At 41.7% G+C, this 21,187-nt stretch overlaps 1 protein-coding gene across 1 annotated transcript in view; it reads right to left on the bottom strand.

Annotated features, from left to right (window-relative positions):
* NTRK2 (neurotrophic receptor tyrosine kinase 2) overlaps positions 1 to 21,187 on the bottom strand; it is a gene marked incomplete at its 3' end in the record, with an annotated part of 173,792 nt that overhangs the window by 17,474 nt on the left and 135,131 nt on the right. The gene's annotated exons all lie outside the window — the stretch shown is intronic.

Genomic DNA, 21,187 nt, shown 5'->3' with positions numbered 1-21,187 from the left:
CTGTCCCCATGAAAATGCATTCTGGTCTCTGAGCTGCATCTTTTCTAAAAGTCACATCCTGCCATGTGCTACAAGCTAAATGGCAGCAGAGAAAATACTGTATCTTCATCTCAGTTAAGTTCCCCTTCTCTTTCCCCTCTCCGTAGTTCTCCAGCTGAATACCATGACATCTGACTTGTTATCAAATGCACAAATTTCAGAATACACAATTTCTGCCCTTGTTCCTGCCCAACAGGAAATTAGTGGCTTCACTATTTCTGGGGTGTTTAGCTTGCAGGGTGTGAATGATGCCGGAGAGCTCGTCTGTAAGAGAGCAGACGTGTGTTTGGTGTGGTATCCTCCTTGCTGCCCCAGCCAGGGGCAGCTGCCCATAAGCTCCTGCCTGCTGTACGCAAATGCCTGCGGATTCATCTTCCCCTGGTCCGCAGCACAGCCCGGGCATTCCTGCTGGTGCCCGCTTTTGCGAGCACTGCCTGCCACAGCAGCCCTGGCCCTGCATACTAATTGGCACATTTAATGACTTTCTTTTGCTCTCCCTCCTGTCTCCCCCTGAGCTGCTGTCTGGAAGCAGAAGAGCCCAGTTGCCATGGAAACCGAGCCTCCAAACACCCTGAACCTGCCGCACCAACCTTTGGAGAAGATTCTGGCGGTGAAGCTCAAAAAAGGGGATGCTTGAGGGGGCGTGAGGGTGGAGGAGTGGGAAAAGGGTAATGCTGACTGCAGTGGGAGCAGGTCTGGGCTGTTCTGCCACGGCACCACACAAGCTGAGTGTATACTGGGCATAAGAAAGCAGACGTTCAGGGGAAAAACAGATTAACTCTCTATTATCTACATTTTCTTCAAAATGCTTCAAATGCTTCTTCCCATCCATTTACAGTCTGGATCAAATCCCTCCAATGCATGCACACGTCATGTAATCAAAGCAGTTTTGACAAATCCCAAATATGACTCACACATATGAAGGACTGTTCGTAGCCATAAAAAGTGCTGATGACGGTGAGCTGAAGGTTCAAGAGGGCCTCAGTGCCTCCACAGCACAAGCTGTCAGAGGACAAACCCCTGCCTAGGCAGTAAGGCTGTGATCCCCCACCCAGCCTTTCAGTCTTGCCTGCATTTCCCAGGCCAGCTGCTGGACTGTAGCTGTGGGGAAACGCAGCACCTGTGTGCATCAATGCCTTTTCTGAGCAGGTACCTAATTCCACTCCAGCCCCATGTCCAAAAACATTCTAGACCCCACCTCAGGCTGTGTGGCAATGGGAACTGTACTTCTGTCCTCAGTTCTGCCTCCTGAGGACTTCTGGGCATATAATGGGGGGTAAGATGAATGTACACTTAAATCTGAATTAGCACTCAAATTTCAGGTTGAAAGGATGCTGTCACTTGCACCCAGTCTCCTTGTAAGCTTTCAGGCCAGAAATGGAGAGCCTCCTTGGATGTCTTTTTTCTCAGCAAAATTCCCCATGATATGATTTATTCATGCAGAGAGCCCTCAGAAGGTCAATAAAACTGGCGTGCTCCCAAAAATACAGAGACAAACAAACAAAACATGGAAGAAAAAAAACCCCACAGTTCTTTTAGTGGAACATTCAGAAAATTTTAGACTGAGTCAGCATTTTCCTGAAGACTAGATGGAGCTGATTATGTCCCAGGCAGACCCTCTTATGCAAGGGATGTAACAAATATTTGAAATATCCTTCTCTGTCCCAAACACTTGAACAAACAGCTTAATGCTGGGAAGTCAGCTCAGATCCAAGTCAGAATGTACTGTGCAATGAAGTAGTGCAGGTTTTTGAAGCTGCGGTATCCTAAGACACCCAACCAAGTCCCTGCTTGGTATTCCTGTGAGGCGGGGGGATCTACTGCAGCAGAGGTTGGGAAGCACAGTGAGGTAGGTCGTAGGCACAACAACTAAGGACAGCCCAACCTGTTTGCCACAGGGAGATGTCCTGATTAGCTATGACCAGCAAAAGGAGACTTCTGCTTGGGTTTTTTCTTTTAGGGATTTTATGTCATCATGCATCTGATCTTGCCATTAAGGAGACAGTATTCCCACTGACTTGAAAAGTAAGTGAACTATGCCATTATAAATTTCAATACGCTAGGTCTGTCACACAGGAGTTGCATAGAAGATTAAGAAGTGCAGGAGTGTTTGCAAGTCACAAGAATGCCTAACCTAAGAGATAAAACTGGTTTACAGGGTTTGCAGCATTTGTGTAAGCCTCCCCTCTCACAGAACTGAGAGTGATTTTATTAAGTAAGAAACAATGTCTGAAACAGAAAATGTTAGAGGATTAAAGGAAGGAAGAAAGTAGAGAAGCTGCTTGTTCATGTGACCAGGACCAAATGGTATTCACCTCAGTCTAAAGGTATGCAGGTGTATGACTACCATTAAAAGAAGCAACTGTGACAGAGAGCTGATGCACGGATAAAAACAGTGGGTCTGTATCTTACTGAGAAGAGTGGGAAACAACAGCTTGTGTAGAAAGGGATCCCACTCTACCAGTCTATTGATAGCCCACAGGGGAGTCAAGATGAATGTGAACAAAGGCGATCTAGCAGACAAAGCACATGTGGATTTTCAGAACACCTTTGATAAGGCTCTACATCAAAGGTTATTAAAAAAAGGTTTAGGAAAGGCCTTTTTATTGACTGAAGGCTTGTTACAGGACAAGAAGCAGCAAGCCTTCAAGGTCACATCTCAGGATAGGGAGGAGGCAGTAACAGAGTCCCCAGAGGTCAGTGTCAGCACCAGCTACATTCAACATCTTCATCAACCACCTGGAGACGGGAGGGCATTGTCAACGACTCCAAGTGTGGGGGTGACACTATGTTCTCAGACAGGCTTTTGTGAGAAGGATCTCACAAAACAGACAGAGTGGCAGCAGATGAGCTTCAGTGCAGTTAACTACATGCATGATAAATAGGTATAATAACCTAGTAACCTATGTTTTCACCCAGGAAGGAGATTTTGAAGCCATCCCTGACACCAACAGCCCAGTGAGCAGCAGCTGCCAGAAAAACTCAAGATACTGAACATCACCAGCACAGGTACTGACAACATGGCACAGGGCCTAATTCTGCCACTTTACATAGCCAAGGGCCCCCCCAAGTCTCTTTAGTGTTGTGTGCAGTTCTGGTCTCCACAGCTCAAGAAGGATGAGGAGAGGAACTGGAGAGGCACAGAAAAGGAGAACTAAAATGCTTAATCTGAGGATCACAAAATCATTAAAGTTATGGATAAAGTGAGGTCAATCAGCAACAACTACACAACAATTATTAGCAAAGTCTGAAATACTGTAACAGGAGGACACTTAATGAAATTAGTACAAGATAAGTTCAGAACAGATAAAAGTATTTTCTTTTTACATAATGCGTATTAAATGCCTGGAACCTGCTGCCACAATTAATGAAGGTAGACAGTATCAGCAGGTGCAAACAATGATTAGACAAATTCATGAACAACAGGTTCATAAACAGATAGTAACATGAACTGGCAGGAATGCACCCTAACATCCCTCATTCGCAGATTCTGGAACAGCATAAGAAAATGCCTAAAAATGGCCAGAGATAGTGCAGATAGCTTACAAGCAAATGTGATTTATACTTAAGAACAGGCTCAGTCATTTCTTAGAAAGGCTGGAAAGTCACATGCATATTGAGCTTGCTTGGGCAGGTCAGGACAGTCAGGACAGTGTCTGCCTCATCAGAGAGATTTAGCCAGAATGGACATCCCCATGTATCTGTGAGATGTCAAATTTTGAAGATGGGCCAAATTTACACCTCACTCTATTGCCTGTTGTCATGTGACATGTGCATTTCACATCAGGATGAGTAGGTTAAGCCTTGCATTTGGTAGGGAAATAAAAAGTCTCCCTTGCATGTTGAATTAAAATGTGATTAAATGTTAGATGATCTTTGGCATTTTACAAGTCCTGGAGAGTTGGGTTTCTGAGTGGGAAAACATGCTTACGAGTAGTGGATAAAGGCAGAAGTATTTCTGAATGTACGTCACCAGTGCAACCGATCAAATGTTTTCCATATCATTTCTGTATAAGTATTTTTTATATCAAATAGATGATATACAAGGTGTTTTTTTGGTTGTTCTGGAGTGAAAGACTCCCATGGCACTAGCAATCTAAATACGCATTATGGAAAAAAAAAATTACACGATCTAATAATGTTTTTCCACTGCACCTTTGTTCAATTCTGTACATTTGGTAGTCTGTGCTCAGCAAATGAGTGAACTGTTAAATATTTGTTCTTAATCTCATCATTCAGTGTGTGGCCACCTGCCTAAGTCTTTCCACATTGAACTTTATGCAAAAATAACAGTTCCCCACAATGTGTCAGCAATGGGACTTGACTGTGAAAGGTTCAAATTGCAGCAGAGACACGTGGTTACGCATCTACAGAACCAACTATGCTGTCTCTGAACTGCTATGCTAAAAGAATGTAGAATGGGTCAGCACTGGGACCAAGTGTTGACATAGAAGCTACATCAAATCCATTGCCTCTTTGCTGACTTCCAGAAGAACACATGCTCATCCCACTTGTGGGATGCCCAGGAGGAGTATTGGTACTGCTGCACTGGTAGGAATGAGAGAGCTGTGGCAGGAGAGAACATCGTCTGTGTTCCTACAAATACTGATGTGGAAGCCAGCCCCTTCTCAGTGTGCTGAAGTGGCTTGGGCAGTCGTGCAAACACAATCTTAAGCAATGCAGTGGAGAAGGCTAGTATGACCTTTTATGTTGGAAAGTGTTTAGCAACCCACCCCCATGAAAAAAACGATGTACACATTTGGGTATGCACAGCCCCCTGCTCTTTCATGCACACAAAATAACCCATTTTAGCATTTACACATCAAAACCTATTGAAACCAAATGAGTATCTGTGTCTTTTAATTTCAGGACCTTAGTCTGACATACTGAAAAATGATTAGGTTTTTTTCCTCTACAAAGAAGAACGTGTTGAGGTGAAGGGCTGGAAATTGCAAGTTGAGTTGAATGCCAGAAGAATTCTGGAAGGACAAGTAAACTTTTTGTTTTGTTTGTGTTTCATGGGGGTGGGAGATTTGCTATTCAGAGGGTAGTAATCTTGAAATAGCTGCTTGGTAATAACTATAATTTAACCTGCTTGTCCCCAGAAGTCTCCAGACTCCTTTTAAATTCTGAGTAGTTTCTCTGTAAGAGGCAGAGGATCATCCTATAATATATAATTATAATTACAGCTGCAGAGAGATACGTTCTGGGATTTCAATGTAGAGCAAAAGCTCCACTGCCACCCTGGGACTTGTGTTTCCTGCTGCTCAAGGATCCCGATGCTTGTAATGAAGAGCAAGACAAGAACAATATACCCAGATACCTGCTGGAAATCAAGCAACTGATCTTGATGCTTTTCAACCAAGTCCCAGCCTCAACAACAGATTAAAGTATGAATGATTAAGTGAACATTAAGGCAACTTCCATTTGTGCCTTTCTAACAGCATATTCTTTTTTTTTTTTTTCAGGTGTTGTAGGGAAAGGTGGAGTGGGACAAGAATACCATCCACATTTTTTGAATAACAGGTATAGGTTTGCTTTATTACATCTTCTGCTGTTGTAATCAACAGGAAAATCAGCCTTTGTCCATTTCCCCACCTCCACCATGCAAGACTCGGGAAGACTAACATATGGGTGTCCTGTTTGTCACGTCAGTGTTAGGCTGCTGTTCCCTTCATGCACAGGGAAGAGTGGCTGGAAAGCTGCCTGGTGGAAAATGACCTGGGGGTGTTGGTCAACAGCCAGCTGAACATGAGCCAGCACTGTGCCCAGGTGGCCAAAAAATCCAACAGCCTCCTGGCTTGTATCAGGAATGGTTTGGCCAGCAGGACCAGGGCAGTGATCGTTCCTCTGTACTCAGCACTGGTGATGCTGCATCTCAAATCCTGTGTTCAGTTCTGGGCCCCTCACTACAAGAAAGACATTGGAGTGCTGGAGAGAGTTCAGAAAAGGGCAATGAAGCTGGTGAGGGGTCTGAAGCACAAATCTGATGAGAAGCGGCTGAGGGAACTGGGGCTGTTTAGCCTGGAGAAAAAAAGGCTGAGGGGAGACCTTATTGCTGTCTACAACTACTTGAAAGGAGGTTGTAGCATGGAGGGTGTTGGTCTCTTCTCCTGAGTAACAAGTGATAGGACAAGAGGAAATGGCCTCAAGTTGTGCCAGGGGAGGCTGAGATTGGATATTAGGCAAAATATCTTCATGGGAAAGGTTGTCAGACATTGGAACAGGTTGCCCAGGGAAGTGGTTGAGTCACCATCCCTGGAGGTGTTTAAAAGACACGTAGATGAGGTTCTTATGGACATGGTTTAGTGCCAGAGTTAGGTTATGACTGGACTTCATGTTCTTGGGGGTCTCTTCCAACCAAAATGATTCTATGATCCTATGATATTGGAGATCTCCAGCATCTGAACAGACATCCAGAACTTGAAAGCTCTAGACAGTGGCTAAGGTTGTAATGGTTTTATGCTCTCTGTGAAAAAAGTTTGGAGCAGGGCATATAATATACAATAGTGAATGTGACGCATCTGCTATACATTAAAACTTCAGCGAGAACCTGGTATAATCCAGCATGGAAGCCCATGTGCTCTTACCACTTTGCATGTGAAGCTGTAGCTTTCTGATCTAAGGGGTAAATTCAACCTAAATGAATCAACAAGGGTCATAACAAACCTTGACACAAACATACCATTCATGTTTTTTAGATGGGCACTGGCTGAGTAGTTTTGTTCAAAATGTCACCCCTCGTGAAATTTAAAAAAAAAAAAAAAGTGAAGAAAATGGAAGTGAGATACAATAACTTTCTCCTGACTTTACCTAATAGCAAATGGAGGACACCAAGAAACAAGAAGCTCAAAGCAATATTTGTTTTACCTGTGATGAAACAGAAATATCTTTACAACTAGAACCCAACCTGACTGGACTGTGGAGGGTTAAAGTCTAACTAAACCTTATTGAATGAAGGGAGGGGAGACTGCAGGCAGAATTAAAGAGACTTTTCCAAAATCACAGAGAGGATACAAAGTCAGTCCTGATATTCTGGTTTGTGTGCGGTTTCCTAAGCAGTGAGAGATATAAGAAGTTACAAGAGTTGCAGAGCTACTGGCAAACATTTTCATAAGTAAGAAATATTCTATCTTCTAAACATTTTCCTTGTCATTAAAAATCAGCCACTTTAAGCTGCCTTTCACAAATGCTAGTAACTGTACTTTGAATATTCTGTGCAAACTAAAGATAGAGTGAACTGATCCAGACAAAATGAAGTATTTGTGCTTCAAACTGCTAATCGTGTTAACATTCTGCCAAACCAAACACTTCTGATCAAGTAGTTTTGGTTCTTTACATGCTTCAGGGTACCAGCTAAGAATGTGAGGGACATGCTGAGTCCTCTGGTCCTCTTGCACCCTATCTGATAGTTTGCATACATCACATAATTCCCTTCATAAATTGCACAGTATCACCTTAAAATGAGACACTTTTCCCAGTTCACAGGCTGCCCAAGAACCTGATTCCTCTGATGGTTAGAAACCTTTTTCTAGCCTCTTGCTTAAATTATTTCATGGCTGGCTTGTAATCATTTGTTCTTATGCAAACATCATCCCCTAGTTTAAATAGTCGTTTTCCTTCCCTGCTGTTTATTTACTCTTCTGATGTACTCACATAACACAGTTCTTTTAGGATCTCATTCAACAAAGACTTAAAGCAGGAGTGCCCTGGTATGGTACTTGGGTTTGGAGAAGTATTCTGTCCTCCCCACAACCAGGAAAAAGAAAAAAAAAAAAAGCTTGTTTTTCATCTGGATTGTTTCATCAATACAACTTGTTCAGTGGTTGCAGTAACACCTGTGCTGATGCAGAAAGGTGGATGATGCAGGAATTTGCCTTTGAGACTAGCAGGAGAGCAGGACCTTCTCTGGGCAGCAGGGCTGGCTCATGCCACTTTAAGAGTTTGCTGAACTCTTTGTCTCCCATCATAAAACAAGCTGGCCATGTCCACATTGTTCAAAGATCTCTTCTCTATGCTTCTTCCAAGTTTAGCCTTCATATTCTCAGTCCCATTAGCCACTTGGCCTACATCTTCATATCCATCACTGTACTTTCAAGACCAGATGTTAAAAATCAATTGTGCTTCCAGGCCAAACTAACTCTCCTTCCCACACCATCATGTCTATAGTGGCAACATTTTCCTCCTCATTCTCTTCACATTTAAAATAGTCAAGGGACCTTCTCTTGCTCATTTTAATATTCTTCTCAAAGTCAATCTCAAATGCTTTTTGGCGCTTTTCATTGTAACCCCCTTTGTCCATTAGCCTTTCACTCTTGTGTATTTTTGTGTATTTCAGTGTCCCTTATGAGGTGAAATCACAGATAGCTCTGCAATCTAGTGCTCTCCATCTTCTCCCGGGATTTAGTGACACAATTTCCAGCTACTTTCTGCACCTTTATTTAAAGAAAATCCACATTTTCCCAATACTTAAGCTGATCCTAACAAGTAGTTCCCTCCATTTCTTAGAGTTGGCCTTCTGAAACAGCAGTAGCAGAAGAGTAACAAGTACTCCCAAAATTTTGAGGTCACAATTATTCCAAAGCCAGGAGTTCTGAGAATCCCAGGCAGTTTTAGGCTCTCTGCCCCTGTGAGCTTTACTTACAATAGGAAATTATTCAACTACAGATGCACAGTAATTGCCTAATTTATGTAACCTGAAGGCTAAACAGATCAAGATGTATTCTTTTTTTATTTTCTATTTTTGCTGCCTTTTATCTTAAAGACATGTATTCAGATGTTGTAAAATACTGCCAGATTAAAAGGAATAACTATAAAAGAAGCATTATTTACATTTTTTCCTGATTAACTGTGTTAGTTGACATAATTCAGTTTTCCATACCTCTGACATGACTGAGAACATATAAAGCAGTCAGCTTAGACTTTGTGAGTAGCACAGGCAGAGAAGTGTATGCCCCAGAAAAGGAGTATTCACTCTGCTTCTGAACAGTTTTGCAGTCTCCATCAATCTCATGTCACCGTTTTAGAGCTAGCAGTGCCTCCAGACTAGACATACCTTCAATCTCACATTGTATAGTGGAGCTGTATAAACCTCTCTGTGCAACTCCTTTGTATTTCCTAGTTTATGTCTATTTTTGCTATGCCTAAAGCTGTATTTGAAGGACTTCTTACTGTGTGTAGTGCAGCACAGCCTTTGCTTTCCTCTTTTTCTATTTAGTGTTTTATTCTAGTAACTGAAGCTGATCAGGACAGAAAACAAGAAGGTTAATCTTGCATAATACGTAGGCATATACAAGCTGGCTCATCTCCAAATCCACCATTTAGTCCCTCTCCAAACTGCCATGGAAACGTTTGTTGGTCAAAACTGTATGTTCCTCCAAGCATGACTGATGTAAAAAAAATCACAACTGTGTGTGTCTATGCGAATGGGTAGGAGTTATGTAAGATGGATCTTCCGATCACTTTTGACAGAATTCCCCTCTGCAGAGAACGGCAATATTGGGCCTGTATATCTTAAAAAAATATATAGGCCCTATTTGTAGATTCAAGTAGTATCTATCAGCTTTCTGCTGAGGGGCACATTCCACTCACTGTGTATTGACATTGTGCTTTATTTTAATGCTTTTCCCACACAAGTACTCAACATTAGATTGTTTTCTCTAAAAAATGGCTGATATGGCATAAGAGACCAATCGTAGAATAAGTGAAGGTACTCAAGGAGCATGAGAAGCCACCTGATGAAAAACTGCAAAATTCCCTTTTTTGTTGGTGCTTTCAATGTAGAAGACGAGACATGCTGCCAAAATTCTGACATGAAATATTCATCTATATTTTGATCTCTCTTTTTTCTCTATGTCTTGTTTTGCTAAAGATGATTTAAAACTCTGCTTGCTGAATCCAAAAAACAAACAGCTCATGCATATGACAGGCTGCCAAGAATGCAGGACCCTGCCCTTCGCTTAGCTCACAAGCAAGAAAAATCTCCTACAAGGATACTGCCAGCCAGCTATGCTGCACTAAATCTCACCGTCAGAAAATAATGTTGGCAGCATAATCAGCTGCAAAAGGACTGCATGTAGAGCAGTAACTTGCAAAGAGCCCAGCCTATCAGCTAGTCTTTCAAAGTGACTTGGTGGTGACAGGCATCTGGTAAATCAATCTGGAAAGAATCTATGTTCTCCAGATAGGATCACATTTTTATTTTGTGCGATAGGGCTGAGGCAGTATGGGGAAGGCAGATGATAAAAGCATTAGGACAAATGACTTGTAATCATCATGTCTGTCATTCATGTTGTCTCCTCCCCACCACCACCCGCCCTATATTTATACTGGCAGTGAAACAATTGCAACACTGATATGTTATCAAAGGGTATCTGGCGATATGTTTAATGAACAGTTCTTTATCTTCCTAAAACTCTTAACACCGAAAAAAAGAAAAATAAAATTTTAAAGAAAAAGAGAAAGAAAATGAGAATGAAGTATTTACCCTGATAAGATTTCTTCCTTTCTGTGTACACAATTAAATCTAAATTCATAGAGACATAATCTGGCAGATCATAAAATAATGTGAAGGACTCCCTTCACACACACACCTTGGAATGGACTAAATGGTGTTATAAAATAATCTGTCAGAGAAGCTCAGACTGCATCACATTTTACATATCAGTTGAAAAGAAACACAACTTAGATTTCCAGTATAACATTTGTTTGCTTCATGGTGTGGCATGCAAGGACTGGATCACAGGCTGATGTCATTTTTTGTCACCCTTTAGATACAGCAGTGAACACAGAATTGAAAACAGAAGTCAAGCCATTACAAACTTGCAGGTAATAAGGACAAAGGTAAAAAACCTGTCCACAGTGATGTCAACGCCAGTTTGCTTAGTCTGGAAGCCAGACAAGTTTTTGTTCTTTGAACATGTATGAGTGTCTTTCTGCCTTCTATAAAAATTGTATAGGTTAGAAATGTTGTAGAATTCTGGGTGTGGAAAAAAAAAATATATTTTTCTGTATTTTCTGTAATGTTGTTGATAATGGTTTGGTCTCATCTACATCAGCAAGGATTTGGATTCTTGAAAATCCTTGCTGACCATTCATGAGTCGCCTCTCTGACTTGGGGCCTACCACCTTACTGTTCTTCATGACTCAATTCTGAATAAGGTTTAGGTAAATTCCTCAAAAGTAAAACTGATCTCTGAAAACATTCTGGTTTCATATGTTTTGCTAACCATTTGGATCAGTTTCAAACAATTTCGCAGAGTTCCTGGTCATATAATGCATACGGGAATGGAGCTCCATGAACATAAGCAAACTCAAAGAGTTTTCCCTCATAAATAACACAAAGGAAAAAAATGTCACAGCGAATTAAAAGCATCATTATTACAGGTCAAATCAAAAGTTAAAATGCAATTTAAAAGCTAACTACATTGATCAAAGAGAGAAGATGTAACCTGAGCAACATTATGCTTCCATAGGCTTTAAACTAAGGCTCGTTTACTCAATGTATTAAACTTATGACAAACATAAATGTCTCACTGGAGAACAACACAAATATATAAGACTAAATAAGGTGATAGTTTCAAAACCTAATTTGCATTGCCTCTCAGGTTTGGTACCTCTGAGCATTTCAATGGGTCTGACTGACTCTGCTTGCCAACTGAAGGCATCACTATTGCAATATCAAGTCCTGGATGAGATGAACTAAAGAAGAGAGCTAGGAACTGATCGTATATCAAATTTAATGCAAGTCCTTCAAATCCTCAAGGGCCAGAGAGCAGCTTTTCAAGGATACTGCTAAGGGACAAATAAATAGTAACTTCTGAAAGTAAATTCAAGGGTTTTAAGCCAGGCATGTTTCTTGAAAGCATTTCAGCACATTGGGAAGAACAAAGTTACTTCCCACTCATGAGGCTTTTCTTCTGCAGATTTGTTTACCTTCCTGATGGAAGCAGAAGCATTTGAGGCACCACAATATTTTCTAATTTTTTTTAGTCTGTCCTTGATGTCAGATGCATATGCTCTCACTCACCTTAGATCAAGCCTTCATCTCTTCCTAAAGTTAGGCCACAGAGAGAAGCTTGACAGCATTTTCTAAGTGTTTTGGCTCCATTTTATGTAAGACTATATTATATATCTATATCTATAATCCAAACCCAAGTCATCTCTGAAGTCTAATTACAAAGTTCTTGAGCCTGTAAGAAGCAAAATCACCTCTACTCTGGGCTCCTCACCTTTTGGGAAGCTCGGAGAACTGTTCTTGACAGCTTGTCAAAAACTTCAGTACTGTTCATGATGTCTGATATTGAAAACTCTTCACAAAGGCATGCGCGTTACAACTCCACAGGTAAGCTAAAACATGTCCATGTTCTCTGTGACTAGTGCCAACACGCTCATCTTGATCCAAGTCTTTGCTAATGACTTCTCTTCCCCTTCCTATTGGAGTGGACACACGCAAGCTGCCTGGCTGGTCAGGTGCTCCATCAGACAGCTGAAGGACACAGAGAACAGTGGAGGTCTAAATGACCTGCAGTATCACACACTGCTTCCTTTGCTCCCTATTTCCACTCACCACCAGTAGCTCTTTGCTGTGCCTACACCAAATCCACAGTGCCAGATTTGTATGCTCTGATCTATTACCAGCTGATGCTGTCCCCTAGATCCATCCCCTTACACATAGCACTTCACAGTCTAATTGCCTAGTTCTTCCTTTCTGTGCTTCCTGAGTTCTGTGAGCCAAGAGTGCCCATTGTTCTTTGGGCCAGAGAAAAAAACGCATATTTAGGAAAACTGCCTAGCAACTGCTTTCCTTATTGCAAGGAAAGAATCCATTTGCATAAGAAAACCTTCCAGCTGGAAGCCTGCAAAGACTTTGCTGGGAGCGGGTTCTGTGACCAGTCCTCAAAGAACTCCCATTTAGCCCTGCTCCTTCTGGATGTCCTTTCTGTGCTGTCCCCACCGTCAGTGGGGGCAGTGACGCGGTTGCACAAGGGGCACCAGTGTTCTGCAGCAGCCGGGAGCTGCTGCTCCAGTTTCTGACTGTGGTCACAGTGATCCCAGAGATCTTTTTCCCATTTTGCTCCCACATCATCTTTTCCTCACACTGTGCACATCAAACATCACAAAGTCAACAGCTTCAGCTGATAACCTTTGGAGTGCTGTCATTTGCTTTGCAGATTTCCTGCCAAAAGTGACAATCTGTAGCACTATGGTACAGTGTCTCTCTCTCCAGATATTTACACACGGTTCCTCCCCATAATTACTAAATAGCATTAGTGGTCTGCACAAAGACCTGGCTTGGGAAGAAAAACTAAAGAAATCATGTCATCATTTCTCTTGCTGTTCTGAGTCTGGTCTCTACAAAATGTTGCCTGTAAACTTCGCACTTTCTAAAGCCCTGGAAAAAACATTGGCTCTAGGAAAGTCAACAGAAAAAGCCTTCACTGATATTCAAACTACAATCCAGCAAACTGTGAACAGAGCTGGGATTGAAGACGTGGCCCTCTTATGTGCTAAACATCTAAATAGCGGTCAAATCATTTCAGCACCTGCAAAAACGGCTCTGTAGGGCTGTGCTGCTACTTAATGGAATGAGCTGATTTTGATCAGTTATGCAAAGATCTCCAAATTGCAGTTCATAAAGCTAATTTCAATGTGTGAATCATTGCTTTCCTGCAATTTATATCCATATGCGTGGTTATTTTTGAGAATGATTCAGTTTTGTATATGTAATTTTTAAAGGACTTTTTAAGTTAATGAACATCTGTGCTAAGAGCCTGTTAACAGAAAAGCTTGTGTCAGCCACCAGTGCTGCTGACTGTGTAAACTTCCTGCTATTCTATAGGCATGCAAATGGATCCTAAGGCTCTTACCAACTGCATACAGCGGGAGTAACCCTGCTGAAAAAGACGCCATCAAAATGCTTTAAAAATGGGGTGGGAAACCCAAAATTTCCAACTGCTTTATGACTGAAATGGGACCAAATAGACGGTAAATTCTCAAAGCTTTTAACAAAATCAAACACAACGAAAATTTCCACTTGAAAATTTCCAAACACTTTAAGTTTTTGATTGACATACATTTGGAGCATTTTGCTGTAGTGTTGTTCAATAGGATTTCTGCATTTCTTGGCTTCTGTTTTTAGGTGCTGCTTCGTGGCTGAATTTATTTTCTTAACATGAACCTATTTCTTTACATCCTGCATGAGAACGACTCTGGTGTAAATCTAGTTGGGGTGGCTTTACAAAGGAATAATTAGACACCCAAATTCAATGGGTAATCAAGTAACTGGTCACAGAAGCAGGGTCACTCTGCTCTACTTTGTCTTTTAATCAGGTCCATTTTTCAACCCAGTAATTATATTTTTCTGTTTCTGCCCTTCCTACACTCTTTGTTCTCATAGACTGAAGGAGAATGTGCTCCAGAAGCCACGGAGCTGGATTCCCACTTGCACATTTCACATGAGAGGGAGCATTCTATAAACATGGCAAAACAAAGTATGTCACAGCCCCCCAGTTAAAAATCTTATTTTCCATAGTCCTGTCTTGTCATTAACCCTGCAAGATGGATTTTAGTAAGAACTCACTGTTAAATCTAGAACACTACACATGCTGGACCTGTGATGTTCCTTCTCCTAGCACTAATATGGAAAAATTTCTTGGACTCCCCTTCAATCCGTGTATCTGTGAAAACAGATTGAATCAGAACTATAAGTAAGACCAATGACCCTGGTGTGAAGACGATGAGGGAACTTCACTTGGGAAGTGACTATAGCTATGCTGAAAAAGCTGGAACTGTACTTGCCTGAGACAAAGCTGAATTTGGTCTCTCTGTGTAGAACTGAGCAAGTGAGAAAACTGCAATTCCAGACAAAACTCCAGCAGTCAGGGGTGTGTAATTAGGAGCTGGGGAAAGAGCATGTTTTCTGCACACAACAGAATATACTCTGGCACGAGCAAGCAGTAACAGGCAACAAGCCATGCTGCTAATACTTTAGTATGATAACACCATGTCCCGACGTGTACAAGTTTCTAATTGTGGTGACCTTTAGGAAGCTCCTATAAGCTCTCTAAAATAATTAAGCCGAATTCTTCTTGTAATCGTTTTATTCTAAATTCAGAGTTACTGAACTGGCTTCAAAGTTTGGATTTACCTCTATCTGTCTGGTCCATTATTCCCTGTATTGTTTCCAGTTTCATGAAATCATCTGTGCATGTCCTCCAGGGCTGCTGGAACCCTGTCCTCCCCAGCACTACACATGATGCAATGAGCCTCTGACGGAGGAGGAGAGCCGAGAAGTCCATGTAGGGAAGCAGATAATTTCCTTTTGAGCAATGGATGCAAAAATAGCAGCTAATAAAAAGCCTTCAAACTGTGCCTTCAAACTGTGACAATTCAATACACACACCTACGAGGATGCCTTGACAAGCTGCTTGACTTCTCAGTAACTCTTTCTTGTTTTCCTTAGTGCAGCCTCCTCCAAACTCCCCCACACAGGTATTCATCTCTGTAGTGATAGCTGAGACCTGCAGGTGTTTGCTGCTCTTGCCCCTTCAGAATAGACAGACACTTGTTCCTTACCGTAAACATTTGTATTGTGGTGCTTCCCTGGCTAGTTACAGCCCAAATAATGACAAACTGGTATTCTTATTTATTTTTTTTTTAGCTCCATGTTGTCATGTATTAATTCTCATTGCAAATAGGCATTTGGTACCAGAAATAGCTTAAGAGAGATCACTCTCTGGTGATGGTGATTATTTTACTAGCACTATCTTTTAGCAAATGTTACACACAGAGAGTCACCAGAAAAGTGTATTATACAGGTGACAGAAATACAGCAAGCTACAATATTAGGTGCACACTTGAAGGAAGGATTGTGCCTAGCAGGCAAGATGCTCTTTGCCATTTCACTACTCTAATACTAATGTTGTCTCACTGTCTCCAAACTGCTACTCCGGCTTTGCTAGGCAACAGCAGAGACCAGGATCGGGATTGTTTGCTGAGGACTATAATACTCCCAAGTGTCAAAATGCTTTCTCAAAGGGTTTTTGACCTTTTTATGTAGAGAGAAGGTCTGAAAGCTGGGTATTTTTAAAATTGGCCTGGAATAGCAAATTGTGTAATCCTTAGTTTTTCTGGAAGTATTCCTGGGGGATGAAGAAGTGTAATAACTTTTCACGTCTTAAATGAAAGCACATGGATCTTTATGTTTTAAAAAGACATCATTTCCCAAAATACTCACTTAACATTAAATAGAAATGATCAAGAAACAATACAGTGAGAAACAAAGCCACAAAAATCTAGGAGTCTTTCTTACAAATCTTTCTCACTCCCTCAGCTGTTTACTTTTTGGTACCACGATTCTGTTCCTTTAGTTCTTTACTCACCACCAAATCAGACAAGACCTGAATTTTAATTTTTTTAAAAAGCAGCCCCCAAAGAAGCTAAAAACAAAAGAGAGACAACAGACTTTCTCAAGCACTAGAAGTACAAAATGTGCTAATATGAACTGCAAAGTCATTCACTGAGGGACTGAAACCAAAAACTTCAGAAAAAGGGGATGTTTTTCATTTGGAAGGAGTGGAAGACAGAGTGGCCCAGGGCACTGTTAGACAATACAGTGACTGTGTGCCAGTGACACAGGCTATGCAAGTCTAGGATGTACCGTCCAGTGTGTTTTTGTAAGAGACTGCGAAGTACCTCTGATCTGAGAACAGGCAAAATCTAATTTGGAAAACAGTGCTACAGTCCTAGTGAAGTCTGTACCACAAAAAGACACCGGAACAGCTGTTTCACACACTGAAAGTCATGGGAGAAGGCTGCTATGAGGACAACAAAAATGAAGAACCTTTTGTCCTGACAGTGGGCATCTTCTAACACTCCAAAACAGTCTAGGAGGGGACGGGAATACTTCTAAATACACTTGACATGCAAAGGCTAGGAAAGGAGGAGAATAATATGATGAAGTGGCTGTTCATTGGTCTTGAGTTAATTCAGGTTGCCAGTAAAGAATAAAATTTGCAGCCATTAGGACAGCGAGGTTGTGGAGCGGTGTTCTGGGGAAAGTCCTGGAAGCAGGATCTTATTTACAACATCCACTTTGATGGAAGAGGCTGTATGACAGGACAAGGGTGATCCAGGAGGAGTTAGAAATTCAGGCTTTGGAGACACAAGACTGCTGCTATCCATTTTTGATTATACCTGAGAGACATCTGAGAAGAAGTCTGTCAGTGTTTCGCAGGCTGTTCCGTATTTATTTATTTAACTAAAGTCTTTATTTAGGACTTGTGTTGGTCACTTGAATTTTTGCTTCCCCTCTTGCTGATCTGGCTCTGGGTCAACTTTGTTCCCCACCCCGCTCTGAGACATTAAGGAGAGGCAATAGGGCCAGATGTGCTCTGAGGGGCATCACTAAACCCCAGTAACACCATGGGCTGCTGCAGCTTGCTCGTGCACTCATAGCGTTACACAGCTTGCCAGCTCAGGTCATTCTCATCGAGACAGACTGATGGGGATTGCTGTTACCTCCTGCTGTGAGTTGCGTGTGACTGACTTCCTAAGATCTCTCAGGAATTGTTGACAAATGGATTTTGTCTTTAGGGGCTTAGGACACTGTTGACACCCTTGACACCTCTTCCTCTTTTGCCCTGGCAGACTGGAATTTTTGTGAGGTTTAGTGTCTTACATAGAAAGGGCTAAAGCATTAATGAGTGTTAGGGTTTTCCATGTGGCTTGAGGAGATCTGAGGTTCTTCAGCTCCTCCTGCCCTTAACACCTGCTGCATGCCTTCCTGCAACAGTGGAAGGTGTGGGCTCAGAAACCAATGTTGCTTCTTCCAATCATACATGCTATGCTTTCTTCAAATAGCAAAACATGGTACAAAATATGGAGAAGATTTTAAAGAGAAATGGGCTCACGGAATGTTATACTGAAACACATCTTCTTTGGTTCTTGTGCCCCATCTGTGCCAGAAGTGGAGGAAAATATTTTGTGACTTATCAACCTTCCTGTTCCTTTGGGGCAAGCTGGTCCTAAAGGAAGATGGAAACCTCATCAACAGCCTCAGTCTTTTGATGGATCTTCCACAGTCCATACTAGTGGAGGAAAGGAGTTCTTATTTTCTCCACTGTTCCTTGTGCTGTTGCATAAAAGCAAGTAAGTTATACAAAAGCAAACAGGGATTACACAACTGAGCTCCATTAATCTAAATCAGACACAGAATCTCTATCTTGCACTGGATAAACATAAAAATGTGGAAGGGTGAAATTCTGGTCCTAATGAAATTAATGGCAAAGCTCTTGCTTTTACTCCAGTGAGATCAGAGTTTCATCCTAAATCTTGGCTCAAGCCTGTACGTGGCTGACCAGGCTGGGTATTTTAAGTTTTTCCACGTACTTGGATGAGATGACCTTCCTTTTTTTCTTTTTTCCTTTAAGCTTTTTGCTTATGACAAAGAAATGCAGAAAAGTATTTTAAGACCAAGCGCTGAGCAATCACTTGCAAAACTGAACTGGAAGCCTGAAAAGGGCTTGATATACTATCTTGGAGTGCAAGAACAAATATTAGCAAAGTAGTTGTTCCTGTGCCTCAGTGTCAATACTCTAAGGCACTGAAAGCTGCTGCTGAGTCACACTACTTAGGCATCAGAGGGAAAGATGGGAAACCCTGACCTGTGTGGGCTGGGAGTCCAAAGAACAAAAAACAGACATCAACAAAACAAATCAAAGCCCCTAATGAACCTGAGACTGAAGCTCTACAAGTAAATAACTTTGTGAAATGATCCGCTGTGCTACAAGGACTGCAGTACAGCAGTGTTACTGGAGCTGTTTGGCAAACACACCACACTAATTACTTGACAGTCGTTTTAGTTTGGCCTGGAGGGGATAGCAGTGCTGGTTAAGAAAAGCCACTGCAGATTCTTCATGTCCCTGGGTTCATCTTGTCTGACTACTGACAACTATTGCTATTGCACTGAATGCCAGCATGTACATCAGAGCTCCTCCCACCCACACAATTCCTGCCTGATGAAAAAGAAAGGAAAGAAGAACAGAGGAGAAAAAAGGACAGCTTGTGCAATAAGGGCCATGCATCACATGTATCCCCAGCCCAGGGGTTATGTCTCTCCCCCTCTTTCTTGAAGCATCTTTTAACAACTAAGCTGATTCAAAGCAGAATGTCATTAACAATCTAACAGTGAATAAGGACTGGGGATCATCCTTATCTTACAGAAGCAAGCTATAAATAATCATCTTGGGCAAATCTAACATCCTGACAGGGTGGTAGGATCCCAAAAAACTGATTTCAGTGTATTAATAAAAAAAAATGGTGAACAATTTCTTGAAGAACTTTTTGGAGATATGTAAATCCTTCCAACAAGCATCAGATAAAGCTGTCAAGGTTGGGGAAGAATTGCTCCTATGTTTGTGATTAAGCCTGAGCAGTTAAAAAGACTTGGCCTGCTGTAAATGATTAGGTATGTTAGGTCAGTGCCACCCCAGTGTCATCACGGACAGTTTCATTACTTAGGTCTGCCATGGATATATTTCTCCAGGCAACTGTCTGGAAAGTCGTAATAGCCTTGACTGTTTCCTGACCAGCTTCTGACAAGCCCACATACGGCCCAAGCAGGGTAGGCCAAAGCCTCATAGGCTCAACCGTAACTTTAAACTTTTAACATTGAAATATGGTGGCACAGGAGGCTGTGGCTCTGTCCCTCCTCTGCAGAAGCCAGCAGGAACGTGAGGGCCAGAGAAGTGGTCCTTGTTTTTCTCTCTGTGCAGAACAAGTGACTATCCAATTTTAAGTTTCGTACCTGTCCATCAAACTGCAAGCTGATACCATCATTTTGGATGAAGCCATGTTACCTTCCATCTTCATTCTTCCCCTCTGACACTTGTCTACCTCCTCCATTCACACTTCTATCTTTTACTAGAACCTCCCTACACTTACTTCTTCTGCCTTATTTTTTCCCTCTCTCACAGCCATTACTGTACACTCTTTACACTACTCTCTTCTCCTTTGTGATACCCTGGAACCCACTGATCCTCCTGTGGCCTCAAAGAAAGTGATGAAGAGAGAGAGAAGGAAAGAAGAAAGTGATTCTGTATAAGAGGCAGAGAGAAATTCAGTGTACCCATTGAATGAGGTCCTTTGAGAGGTACCCCAGAATTTCCTTTGGTGAACCCCTGCTTTCTCCAGGTCATGGGTCTTGTTGTAAACTTGTGCTTCATTCGGTAATAGCTTTGCCTGAGTGCTCACATGTAAGACACAACGGTTAAACTAAGAGGTACATGAGCAGGTAAGATGACGCCAGGGTCAATACACTATCATACGGCTGCACCAGGCCTCCATCATCCTCAGAAAGCCCATACAATTACTTAGTTTCCATCCCTTTTTGCTGGTAAGTTTTTCTGCAGCAGCCAGTTATTAATTTTTTCCAAAAATAAGCAGAGTGTTTATTGTTGAAAAATGCTACCTATGACTGCCAAGGCCTTTGCAAACACTTATTGTTAAGCATGGACATTCACTCTTAACTGTAATGATAAACATGGGAAACCAATCCAGTCTCACTAAAGTACAAAACAGAGACATGCCTCCAGTCCCAACAGGTATTGCTCATATTTCAGATGCAAAATCAAGAAACCCTGACCTTTGGTTCTCACTGGTGTCCTCTCAAACACAAACGCTGGAAGAGATTACCATTCTGTGTATTTTTCCAAGTTCTGAAATGCAGTCATGCTTGTTTTACATTGACCAAATAGCCTGAAGTGCCAAGTTTTCCAAATAACAAAGTATAAGAGGAATCTGGTTTATATGTTTACTAAATACTAGGTTTGCCTTTTGAAAGAAAAGACAAAGAACAGAGAAGACTGTTACTTCCCAGTCATTAAGGGAAAACACAATAATCCTTGTGTGTAGCTTCCTCTGCCCTGTCCAGCTTCAGTCAGACGTAGAGACAATCTTTTTCTGGACATTCTAGAAACACTGATGCTGAGGTGATACTCTCCTTTATGGACACAGCAGTCCACATTGGGTGGCTAAGGGACAGGCCTTCAGTTTATCTATAAGGAATTCACTGGCAACAAGTTATGTGAGAGGGAGATACAGAAAATACGCGTGAAGATGCTGAGTAGCTTATTTTACATGATAAACT

The sequence above is a fragment of the Nesoenas mayeri genome, assembly GCF_963082525.1.
Source record: "Nesoenas mayeri genome assembly, chromosome: Z".
Taxonomy (NCBI): Eukaryota; Metazoa; Chordata; class Aves; order Columbiformes; family Columbidae; genus Nesoenas; species Nesoenas mayeri.
This window is presented reverse-complemented; position numbering and strand designations above follow the sequence as displayed.